General features: G+C 38.8%; 1 protein-coding gene across 5 annotated transcripts in view; it reads left to right on the forward strand.

Annotated features, from left to right (window-relative positions):
* The first annotated feature begins 4,739 nt into the window (after nt 1–4,739).
* Nucleotides 4,740–13,465, forward strand: part of zmiz2 (zinc finger, MIZ-type containing 2) — a 49,597-nt gene continuing 40,871 nt past the window's right edge. The window contains exon 1 of one of the 5 annotated variants that reach the window (XM_077243651.1): nt 4,740–5,427. The gene's annotated coding sequence lies outside the window, so the exon portion shown is untranslated. Of the gene's footprint in view, nt 5,454–13,465 lie in introns of all 5 variants that reach the window. The other 4 variants (XM_077243652.1, XR_013207172.1, XM_077243649.1 and 1 more) reach the window with 4 other exon arrangements.

Below are 13,465 nucleotides of genomic sequence, written 5' to 3' on the forward strand. Positions count from 1 at the left end.
GAAAGTGTAAATCCCCCAAAAGGGGGGTTTCAAAGTGTAAACCGGGCCTAAAGAATGTTTTTCCACTATAAAGAACCTTTTGTTCAATGCAAAGGTTCCATGGATGTTAAAGGTTAATTCTTCATGGATCAATAGATTGTATGATAGAAAAAGGATCTTTAGATTGTTAAATGCTAAAATGATTTAAAAAGACCAAAGGTGCGCTCACATTGCAAAAATATCGTGGGCAAAAAAAGGACCATTCTATAGTGTGAAAAGTGTTGAAACTACATTTCATTAGCATAAAGTGCTCTGTTCATCACACAGAAGTCGTTTGGACTCTGTCTACAGTGCTTTTTCGAGCATGATCACAATGAACATTAGGAAAACCTTTGCTTGACAATGCTAAAAATGACAGAATTGTCATATCTGTGTGAATTAATACTTTCAAACTTTTAAAGTTCCCCTATTATGCTATTTAAAAGGGTCTTCACTTTGTTTTGGAGTCTCCTGTACAGTAGATTTAAATGCATCAATGGGGAAAAAAACACTTAAATTTTCTTACAATATACATTGCACATCACCTAATTTCTCAAAGAGTCTGAAAATGGTTCGTTTGAAGATTAAGTCTCTCTAAACTCCTCCTTTCTGAGAGCTACTCTGCTCTGATTGGTCAGATGGCCCAGTCTGTTGTGATTGGGTATCGCTTAAAGCGCTTGTCGGAAACGAAACACCCATTACCACAACAGAACTTCACCTCCAGATCTTCCTCAGCCCTTGATACACAGGAATATGAACAGTAACGATGGCGTCGGTTTTTACTGTATCAATACTTAACATGCATCATATATGCACAACGTGTCGACAACACAAACCAAACTCTTCCAGTCTCAGCTAAGTACAGTGTTTGAGGGCGGGCCAAAGTAGACATTGTTTGTGGGCAGCCAGTGAAGAGCATAGGCTGGCATTATACAAATTTGTTACATTTTTCTTTAGGTTTGTAACAGAAAGTGAGACTGGAATTGCCGACGACTCGTTTCGGCATTTCAGAATCGATTCTTTCTTGTAGGAGACAAGAACTTTATGTGTCGTGCACTTTGATCTTTACAACTTTGCGAACCTTTTACATTCACAATCCGCTATCAGACACTGCATGAAAGGTAATATTCGAAAAAGCATAATAAAAAAGTAACCCACTTTAATGAGGGTGCAATCTACCAAACCAGAGTTGCAAATCAAATAATGTGTTTTTCACGGTGTCTCCTCATTACCTGCTCATCTGACTGTCTTTGTCCTTTCTACCTCTGACAAAGAATATTCTGTACTGTTTCCCTACAGCTCTTCGCCTGGCCCCAAACCTCCAGACTAACGTTCAGTCATGCTCATCAAGACTGCAGATCTATTGTTCTTTCCTCAGCAGCTCCAGTCTAGCCCCGGCGCTCTCACTCTCCCCCGCCTTCCCTCCATTCTCTCTGCTGGATAATTCCCATGATATGTTCTTGCCATTGGCGTGGGGCGTACCATTCTCAGCGAGGGGTGAGTACAAACCAAACAGGAGCTCTTTACGCCCCCACACTGATTTATACAAACACTTGCATCTTAAAATCATGCAAACCTCCTATTCACAGAGATGTTGGTGAAGCATGGCACAAATATTAAGACAGTTTGACATCTGTAGCACGCAAAACGCAACTCCCACCCCTCTGTTGCACCAACATAGCACGACCCCATCCCCTCACGGCGTAGTAAAGTGCCTGTTTTATTGACTCAATGTCTTAAGGGCAGTACACTGCGAGATTTTAACAGGACAGGAATGAGAGAGGAATAACAATGTCACTGCATGAAAGCGAGCGGTTGATAAACTAACAAAATGGACGACGTGAGTGCTGCCTCTTTCTGTGATAAGGCAAAAGAGCATCTGAACAAATCATAAACGTACAAATGTAGAGGCGAGAGAAAGCCAGGAAAGCAGATGAAAGATCAGGTTGATGAACACCGTCTGTCACTGTGTCACCTCATGCCCAGAAGCTGAATTCAAACCTTAACATGACACCATCTCTGCCAAACACAGCGCTGCTGACTGTTGCCAGATTGCAATACATCTGTCTCACAGTTCAACCACTGCTGTTCCTTTCTCCTGGACTTGAAGCTGCGCTCAGTCCTGAAATGTACTCTTCCAATTCACATTCCTGCTCTTATTGTGAATGATTCATCCTGCATGCTATTCTAATGAAAATATTGTAATGAGATCATTAATGGAATAAAGTGTTGATTATGCGAGTTACTTCTCTCACCAGGGAGAGTGCAGTTCACATCTAAGCATATCCGAGGGGTTGGGAATTTGAGTTTGCCCTTCTCTGACCTCTGTATTGTGAGATGTGCAGCAGTCTGAACCAATCCTTTCACTGCCCGCTGCTTTTTAGAGGACAGCGGACACCACTGCTCTTCTAATTCATGATTTAAAGACACTTTGGCTACCTGCCCATGTGAAAAACATGTCCCTGAACACATTGGGCCTCATTCATGAAACGGAGGGGGAAGGAATTTCTGTGTAGATTGACATCTTATCCAACAATTTGGATTTTAACTAAATGAAAATGCTAATTTTTCTTGCTCAGACATTTGTTCTGTTTGTGTTTCATGAATGAGGCCAAGTATGATTGTGCTTATAAATGAATCAATCTGTAATTAGGAAAAATATTTTGGTTATGTGTTGGTAACATAATTAATTGGATTTTAATATATAAACTTCTGTTCAAAAGTTTGGGGTCGGTAAGATTGTGTTATGTTTTTGAATGAAGTCTCTTCTGCTCACCAAGGCTGAATTTATTTAATCAAAAATACAGTAAAATATTGTGAAATATTATTACAGTTTAAAATAGCTGTTTTCTATTTGAATATATTTTCAAATGTAATTTATTCCTGTGATGCAAAGCTGAATTTTCAGAAATTTTACTCCAGTCTTCAGTCACATGATCCTTCAGAAATCATTCTAGAATTTTTTTTTATTATTATCAATGTTCAGAACAGTTGTGCTCCTTCATATTTTTGTGAAAACCATGATAGATTTTCTTTCAGGATTTTTTGATGAATAGAAAGTTCAAAAGAATGGCATTGACTTGAAACTGAAATCTTTTGTAACATTATACATTTCTTTACTTTCACTTTTGATCAATTTAATGCATCCTTGCTGAATAAAAGTATACTTTTTTTAACATAAAAAACAATACTGACCACAAACTTTTAAACAGTAGTGAAAATTACAGAATGATCTAATTATACAAACTGAGTAACTTCTTAAAAAAAAAAAAATCCTAAGGAGAAAAAATCACCAGGTGTGAAACTGCAGTGCTTGTCAGTAAAATAATAGCATTAGTATGGGCTGCCTGCCTAATGTTCCCTGACTGAACATGTATAACGCAGCAACAGTGCGCCATTTTGGCTCAAGCATCCTCCCTAAAAATTCCCTTTATTAACATAACAATATGGTCATATCACAGAAAAAAAAGGTACAAAAGCTGTCACTGGGACAGTACCCCTCAAAAGGGTTCTAATATGTACCTTTGAGGGACTAATATGCACTCTTTAGGTGCAAAGGTGTACCTTTTGAAAGGGTTCCACCACAGTGACAGCTTTTGTACCTTTTTTTCTGAGAGTGTCACAATGGTGGTCATTCACGTTTCATATTCGCAGAGTACATCCATCATAATCTGGTCAGGTCTCTACCCTACAAATGTTTTTTTTAATAAAATAAAATAAGTTACTTTTTACACATTTTTTTATTTTCTTAATAGTATGCTTTTAAAATGCATGGAAAAAGCATTCTTTTTTAACTTTTCGTTACATGGAAAGATGTAACACCTTTATTTTTGTTTCTGTGTAAGATCTTCTTGACATTAAAAATAAATAAATGTGTGATTCTTCAATTAAGAACTTATGGGGACTTTTCTGAAAAAAAGTACAAAAATTATGCTTCAACAAAAAGACAAACAATTACAAGTAATTTTAATTAATTTAAATAAAGCTGAAATAAAAGAAGATATAAATAGCCCATTAGATGAAAAATACAAGAAAATTTAATTTGAAGTACTAAATTAACTAATTATAAAATAAAAATTAAAACAACATTTAAAAAACCCTAATAAAGATCAAATAAAATAATAAAAATGACAAAAGCACATAACAAAATAACTTCAAACTTCAAATGAACTTATAAAATGTAAAATTAAAAGGTACTTTATAGGCTCAGTTTCACAGACAAGGCTTAGATTAAGTCAGTATTAGACCTTAGTTCAATTAGGACATTTAAGTAGCTTTTATAAACGTGCCTTAGAAAAAACAAACATTACTGGTGTGCATCTTGAGATAAAACAATGGCACTGACTTATTTTAAGATATATCAGTACAAGTTGTTTTCTGCTTTCAGTTGAAACAACTCAAAACATGCATTTTAGTCTGGGACTAGGTTTAAGCCTTGTCTGTGAAACCGGGGTTAAAATATTAATAAATACGAAATATAAATAATATAGAAAAGCTATAGAAATAAAATAACACTTCAATTTTATACAAAAGACATACTTATAAAATTATATATTATAATAGCTTTAAACCTTTCAAATAGCCTCTTTAATGCATGTGATATATTTTTCTAACATAGATTATAGGACTACAGGTGATTCCACAATGAAAGGCACTTTATATTCACAATCGAGCGCAGCACAATCGTCATCCTCCCCAACCCAGCCTCGTTGGTTTGATTCATCGACGCTCCGTTAATTGAGTCTCGCCATCGAAGGGAAGTCAGTCAGCTGGGGAGGGCGATGAGGGGGTGAGTGACAAAAAAAAAGAGAGAAAGAAAGAACGAACGAACGAAAGAAAGAAAGCAAGCAAGAAAGAGAAAAACTGCCTCTCTTTCTTCCGACAGAGCACCTCCATCCCCATGATCTCATGAATAAATTATAGCGACTCATTGTGCAATAGAGGGAGGAATGCAGTCGAGCAGACTCGCGCGCACACATACACACGCACGCGCGCGCAGGAGCAGCAGCAGAAGCAACACGAGAGCCGTCGCGACTCTTTGGATTTACACAAAAACATTTCATTAAAACAAACACATGCTGGGAGTCTGAAAGCTCAGGGTGTTTTATTTCGTAACTTATGGATCATATAAATAGAAATCCGTAAAAAACGGATACATTCACAGAGAATATGATCCAGTTTTAACGGTTTTAACGTAGTCGCACGGCTTCCGATTTCTGAGGAAACCTTAGCTAACGTTATCCAAGAAAAGACAGAAACGGCTACGTTTTTATCCATTTTAACCCAGCGAGGATCGAGCTAGATCCTGATCTCAATTTTGTGAACATTAAGAGAGGATTTCTCACAAGGAAAGCCGAACACGGAATCAAATCCAGCCAACAGATCAACCTCGGGCAGCCGGAGTGGAAGGTGAGGACGGATCATTGGAGCTTTCAGTATGATCTCTTTCATCTTATTATCTTTTTGCTTTGTGATTTAGATTATTTTTGTATGTGCTGATGTATGTAGTGATATTTAGTGTGATCCAAGGCTCAAATGTGTTAGCTTTCAATCATGCTTGGTGATTTGAATGGCCCTGTGCAGTCGTTTCCTGCTTTTCTTTACTAACTTACTTTATTCCAGCTGTCAATTCGATAATCATCTACCATAAATATGCGTTGCCCTCAAATGATTAAATAGAGTAAGGATGGACCCATGCACATGAGCTTACTGTAGAAATGCCTTCTGCTGGACTAGAGTATGAATTAGGTAATCAGTCAGGGTTAGATGCTTTGAATTTTGATTTAAAGGGCATTAAATGTGTATTAAAAGAAAGAAATGCACTCACTCAGGGTTGTAGTATCATTACTTTGGTCTGCTGCATGATTGTACTCTCATACAATTGGGTTATTGTCTGAAATATGTGTGAAATAAGGAGCTAGACAGTGAATCTCAGTTTGAGCTGGTGCATTCTCAGTTTTTCTCAATGCAAACATGGCCAACATGGTTTTAAATGTGTCCAGCTCTGATCTGATGAGTGAAATGTGTGGCATGATATAGCACAGCTTTTATTAGATCAATCAGGATGCTGTTAAGTGAATTTCACAGCTAAATGCATTTGAGACACTAGTGTTGCCTGTCACAGTGATCACTCCATTGTGGCTCTTTGGTTGAATGTGGTTTAAGTTGTTTGTTATGAATATCAACCTCTGAATTTAGTCATTAGAGACCACACGATCTGTTCCAGTAGATGTTTTTACACATCATTATCAGTGTGTGTGAAAGATGCAAGGTCTAATGCTTGTTTTCCTTGTTTGAGTCATCTTTTTTGGGATCTAAGCTGAAACCGAGTTGGTTCACATACACAGGGCAGCATGAGAGGGGGGTTTTGCCTGTCGCATCACAATACCTTTTGCATTAGCATCATGATAGAGCGCTCCACCCAGATGCTTTACATACTGGCAGTACACCTACAGGCAGGTCGGTGTAGCGGGAGGCGTTTTAGGCTGGTAAAGACACAGCAGGTGAGATGGACAGATGGTGAAGGTGCTGCTGCAAACTCTGTGCTTGCAGGTCATAGACCAGGTAGTCGACAAATGCTGCGTTGCACATCCCCAGGGGTCAAATGATGGCCACAGACATCCCTCTGCTGATTTTTCTATTTTTTAAGCCCTAATTTGCATGCATTGTCTCATTCTAAAACACCATCGGAGATAGATCACTCAATTATGATAAGGACCCAAGCCATCTGCTATTCTGGACAAACAGCATACGGACTGATGTTCTTTGGGTTTTTAAAATAAATAATGACATCATTGCTTATCGTCATGAATATTTAACTCAGAAGGTGGCATTGTCTTTATATGCACTCTATGTGTTGAGGAAATGTTTACTAAAAGCACCTCTGGTCGTGAGGAGTTGGTCAATAATTGATGGCAGGCCGGCCTCGGTAGTGTCAAGTAAAGCTTCGGTCCTGAAGATGAGTGTCATGGCTTTGTGTCGGCTCTCTCTGGGGATACAGGCCTAAGTCTAATATTATTAAATGTGCTCTGAGTTTGTTTGCGCTTCTGTGGTATTATCAGGGTAATATTTGCATAAAAGAGTGTACAGAGTTTGCTGCTTAAAAGCTCAAAGGTTTAACGTTTGAGAATTAAGAAAATAAGAAATGATTACTATTATTATTACTTAAAATATGAAACAAAATAAAAGGGATTACTATTTTGTAGTCATATTGATATATAATCAGAAAAATTTTTGGACAATTTGTACAGCCTTGCACAAAAGCATTTTAAATCACATACAAAAATAAATCACAGCACCCCATCTATCCCCACGCAAATTTGAATTTAAGCACCTGGATCATTTCATCTTACTCCTTTGTTTTTATAAATTGGGCTGTGTTCGAAATAATATACTAGCATAGCATACTGTTGTATCTGGTGTATAATAGTTATGTATACCATGTGAGCGGTGACTGCTTTAACCGCGTATGCTGGGTGGTGTGTCATGTCAGAAAAAGTGCTAAATCTTGATTTGTTGCTTTGGGTTATGTAAGTGAGACCCTCGCGTTCGCGCTAAACAGTGTTAGCTACTCAGTTGCTTACTCTGACACATTGCAGCACAGTTAAAAGTATTCTGAATATGTTGGACCTTTTATTAAAAGTAGCTTAAGCCTACATTTACCTGTTGAGACCAAGTGTGCCGCACAAGTCCTGAAAAGTGAAGCCAAAAAGTTACGATCGCCCACGGGTGACAAAATAATTCATGAATTTTGAACAATACCCTTTCTTGTTTTAGGGCAACTTTGATGAACTTGTTTTGATCCACTTTTTAAATGTTGACTACTGTAGTTTAAATCACAGAGACATTCGTGTTCTTAGTTAAATTCAAGCACTTTTCACTGGATCTCACAGCAATGTTTAGTGGTCACGTGATCGAGACCGTTCAGCGAGTAAATCCATATGCTAGTAAGCTCGCGCCGTTAAAGTCGCCATGAAACGAAAGTTGCGATTGTCCATTTTTTCCCTATTGTGACATATATCCGAGTAAAACAGCTTCTGAAATGATTAAAAAAATGTAGGGCGGGGCTTGATTTCATCCATCGGGGATTGATTGGATCGTTGTATGTTAGGTGTTGCTAACAAAATGGAAGTGGATCTGAATGCCAGTTTGCACTCATTTGTGGAGGATTACTCTCCACCAGAGCTACCGCAGGCACCCTCCCATCATGTAGGGTTTTTTAATGAAGAGCCCGACGACAACGACAAGAACGAGGACAATCAACTGATGCTAAATCTTACGGACGGAATCAGCCCATATTTATTTGAACCACTGCTTCCTGCGAACCGAGAGAGGGACAAAGACAAGGCGGCTAATGGTCAAGTTCACCCTCAAGAGCATCTCGACGTGTCCGAATGGTAAAACTAATTTTCTAAATGTTGTTGACCTGCCATGACAATAACCGGCATTCATCGACTTTACAGTCACCACAAAAATTACAAATCTTATTCTTTACAATTCTTATTTGTTCGCAATATTGTTGAATGCATCCAACATCTCGTGTAAGTGGCTATTGGACAAGTGAAACAACTTAAATTTCAGAACATCCTTCTAAAAACGTTACATGATTCTTTCTAGTTAGCAAGTTAATTCATTTTACTAACCTTCACATTCGTTGACGTCCCAACTGCGTACACAGATGGGACAGCTGTGTCTGTAAAATGTAGGACTTGGACTAAACCCATTACCGTCTCAAGTTCTTGAAACATACTTCGGTAAAATGCCTTGCACACAGACATGAATTCGCCGTTATTCCTCCTCCTTCGAAATGTAGGTATTCGAGCCAGCGAACTTTTTTGTTGTTTTGTTGAACTAATGACTTGAAATGTGTGTGCTGGTGACTTTGCTTCCTGAACCAGTGCGCTCCTGAGTCCGAGTTGCTTTCACATTCACGCGAATCACCCCACAGTTCCAGTGCAACCAAACTTCTACATACTCTTGGGTTCGGTACCCTGCTGCGCTCACCATGTCCGCATGACCGCTATCACATTAGCAATTTTTCATGCCTACCGTTCCCCCGTTTCGAACTAAACTACCAGTGTGAAAGCACCCTTGGACTCCACTCGCTTCTGTCATATTTTTGAACTCTGTTTGAGTTGACAGTCATGACTCATATAAAGTCTTTTTTATCTGACGTTAATTGACTTGTTAATGATTAGTAGCTTTCATGCATGTGTCTCCGCGATAACAGTAGACCACATCCATTAGCATGCCATGTCTTTGAGGACAGGAGCAGTGTTTTAAAACAGAGTCATTGCACCCGGAAACCTATCGCTTTATTTTTTAACCTTGGTTTGTGCAAACACTGTGCTTGACCTTGGCTCAGATTGGGAGTGTGAAGACAGCAGTTTTGTAGAGGATGTGTCAACAGAGGCCCTTCTGTACGAACAAAAGGATGAGCAGGTAATTTAATCCAGGAACTCACACAATGACGAATAAAAGGCCGCCCAGGAAGAGCGATTCCTTCAAACATAAATCTGTTCCTGTTAATTTAGCCTATTTATTTTGAGTCCTTAAGTTGAGCTATGTTCATAATGGCTTAATCACATGCTATTCTTGCAGTATTCATTCTGTACAATTTCTATATGTGCCATATTACATGAATGGTTTATTGCATGTGCTAAAATGTCGTATACACCCAGAGCACACTGCTTGAGAGACTGTATCCTCAATGCAATGCCCTTAACCTGACTTTGAAAGAATCAGCGGAGGGATGCATGATTATTCGAAATGAAACTATAATCGTGATATGGCTTAGTGTGATTATCAAATCGCAAAGGCTGCAAATTAATTAAAATATATGCACCTCGTGTTTCAGAATGAAGTGTGGCGCTGTTCTTTTACTTGCGAGCGGCTCCTGATCCAGAGTTTTCAGTGTCTCAGTTCGGCTTACTTTGCATGCGAGATCCATCTCTGCATGTGCTCTTGAGTTTGGGTCGCTTACAACGTGCATTTGGGAATGCAAAATGTGCCAACCATCTTTCCCAAAATTGTTGTAAGTGCTCAAATAGAAAAAGAAGCTTTGAGAGCCACAATAAAAGACTAATGGCCCTAACATTTGAAATGAAAGAAAATAAGCGTTAAATAATTGATTTATTTTACAGTGAAATACCACAATAGTAATTTTTTTATTTTGTTTAGTGATAATAATAATTACTAAATAAACATGTTAAATAAAGAGATACAATATTATTTTATAGGCATATTGATGTATAATCAGAAATTCTTTAAAAAAACAAAACCGATGTTATTAGAAAAATGTAACAGAAATCTAAAGCCCTGATCAGATGCAATATAAGTCACAGTTTTTACTCAAAAGTAGGTTAAGTTCAGTTTTCCTTGAATGTCACTTGCGTAGTTAAACGTGCCACGTAGTGAGAGTAAGTGATGAGTGATGACAGTGTAGCAACTGTTTGAAATGTTTATGGTTGGATACTATGTTTAAAACGCATGTAAACCATATGCTTTGCGCAGTGTGCAAGTATTAAATGCTTATATTATAGCTTTAAAAATTGTGAGAAATCTTTAAACTAGACATGGAGCATTTTAACATTTATCCTGCAGGTGGTTGGTAAGGTTGAACGCTGTTTGGTGCTTGCAAAGACCGAGTAATGCTCTAGATTGCAGCAATAAAAGCGCACACAGACACATTCTCAGCCATGCCCTCTCTTTTCTGTCTGCCTCACTGTTTCAGTACTCTGGGGGAGTTTCTTTTTATATCCGTGGAGTGAGCAAAGCACGCAGTGTTGAAATCAATGTCCCTGCCGCATGTAAGGATCTAGCCAGGCTATATTTGGTGTGCTGAAACACAGCTTTAAAAAAAAACTTCCGTTACGTCAATTTCCTCTCTTGAGTTCTGTGTTCTGCGGTCATCAATTGCGGCGGATTAAATGTCTGAGCGGTCCGAGAGACCGCATGAAGCGCGGACCCCCGCGGTCCGCCTGGGGAGAGATGTGGTTAAAGGGTTTAATGGGATCACATGACAGCGCAGTAAAGGGGGCTGCTTTGTGATTAAACATTAAGATGTTGAGGTACAGATCAATGCAATCGATGTTCGAGCTGCTCCGTGTCCTTTTTCCCTCCCTGGTGATGTTAATGGCTAACCGCTATAAGACGCAGATTAATATGGCCTCTTTGTTGTTGGCCATGTTATGTCATGGAGGAAAACGCATGTGCACTAATCTAAAATGAGTTTTTATATAGCTAATGTGTGGAATGCAGTGGAGACGTGCATCAGGGAGAAGATCTTGCATTAACACCATTCAGGCGTTGCTCGAGCGGCATGCTAACAGGCGGGTGACGGCATTACAGAACAGCCTGAAGATCATCGGATAGGCCTGGCAGTAATCCGCCTGCGGTTTTGCCCCTGCAGACAGTGCATTAGAAGACAGGCGCAGAGAGATGCCTAACCTCTTATTGACTAGCTGTGTGCATGCATGCACGCCGTAACCACTCGCTGCTTTATTAACCACACACCACTGCCAGATCAAAACAAGAGGGCAGAGGTCATAAACCTGGATATATCTGCCTTGGGTTTTCTTCTTTTTTTCTTTGCTTCCCCCTTTCTGGTGCTCACATTCTCAAGACTGACAAATGAGATGTTTCGTCTCTTTAAGGGAATGCTCTGGAAATTGCTGAAGTCAGATTGCAGGCTGCAGGACGGGGTTTGCCAGAGTGTTGAGACTCTCTCATTGTTGTCCTTGGATGATTAGCATTCCCAAACGGCCGTCTGATATCGTCGAGATCTAGACCGCATCACCGGCGGCTTCATACCTAGCGAAAGCAAAGACTCTCCTTCAAAGGCTGCGTCGGAAAACGAAGTGTGAAGCTAATTATATTAATAAAGCCCTTAAATTGATCATTCTGTGTAAACTTAAGTATTTTATAAACTGTACAGCTGTTTAAATCATCAATTTTACATGTTAGGGTTTATGGCGTTTAGTGTTATTTTATTATTATTTATTTACTTTATAATATTTAGTAGCGTTGTCACAATACTGGAATTTCCAACTTCGTTGCGATACCTTGCAAAATATTTATATTCGATACCACAGGGAAAACTGCCATATACACCGCCATAGTTTTGTTGAAATAGCTTACAGTAAGTACATTTAAAAAAATTGTTACAAAAAATGACAAGTAAACAGTAATAAAATAAGAAATAATAAACATTGCAAACAGTAGTACAAATAAATACAAAAGAATAAAGAGATAAATGAAATAAACATGGCTTTAAGTTTTACTCGGTTAAGAAATACTGCAGAAATTACAGTAATCAAATGTAAAGTAACACTGGATAGTTTTCATTGTAAAAATTAAATACAGATTAATTCTTGCAATTAAAGTTACAAAAGTCAAGGGCATCGAATGATTTTCTCTTTTGTTATTTAATGAACATGACAGACAGCAGCAGATTTATTAGGCTGCTGTCACTTTAAGAGCTAACGCACAGATCCGATTTACTGTTACATGTGTTTTCTCTACTATTTACCTTCCAAAACTGACTGTACTTGCCTGAATACTCGACAACACTTGCACTTTGATATAATTATGTATGTATTTGACCATCTAAGCCATGGAAATGACGTCAATATGGTACTCGCGAGCTGTTTGAGAGGCGGCTTTATTAGAGCGCCACTATCAGTGGTGCACGTGCTTTTGGTGTGAGCGCTGAACATGTGGGAATGACACAAATGATGCACAATACAAACACTATTCAACCTTTAGTGTAGGAGACGAGTAAGTGACAGGAAGACGGCGGGTATCAGTTTGCCACCGGATAGAAGAGAGGGAGAACATGAAGCTGGTATCAGTGTATCTATACTGCAGAAAAGTTGCATTGGAACCGTTTCAGATATTTCAGTGTCGATGCATATCGAAATAATCCATATTTTTGACAACACCAGTACTAGTTATTTTTTATAATTTCAGTTATTTTTTCAAGTTTTGATAATTTTGTTACAAGCTTTTGTTGTTTTTATGTTTTTTTTTTATTTTTTTTATTTTCAATGTAGCTTTAATGTATTTTAGTTTTAGTGCTTCAACATAATTTTTTTTATCTGATAACGTTGGCACTGAGATCCGGAGGCTTCATACCTCACTAATGGCGAATGGTGGCGGGATCCTCGTCCACGAGCAAAGCTTCTCCTTCAAAGGCCACGTCAGTAGTAGAAGCACATCTAACGGGATTAAAGGAGGAGAGATGATTCCACAGCCCATCATTTCAAAGAGTCGGTGTGAGTAGTAAATTCCACTTCCAGAGGTGTATAGAGGGTGGTAATGGACGCTGAAGATGGACGAGCCCACCGGCGGGGTGGGGGGTGGACGCTCTTTCCCTTTCAGTGCAGCTGCCGTTTGCTCTGCAAATTGATGTCCCCCCCCCCGTATGTTGGGATATGCAGGAATAGCT

Source organism: Siphateles boraxobius, unplaced genomic scaffold, assembly GCF_051911475.1.
Source record: "Siphateles boraxobius isolate OS27281-9 unplaced genomic scaffold, OSU_SipBor_1 25, whole genome shotgun sequence".
NCBI lineage: Eukaryota > Metazoa > Chordata > Actinopteri > Cypriniformes > Leuciscidae > Siphateles > Siphateles boraxobius.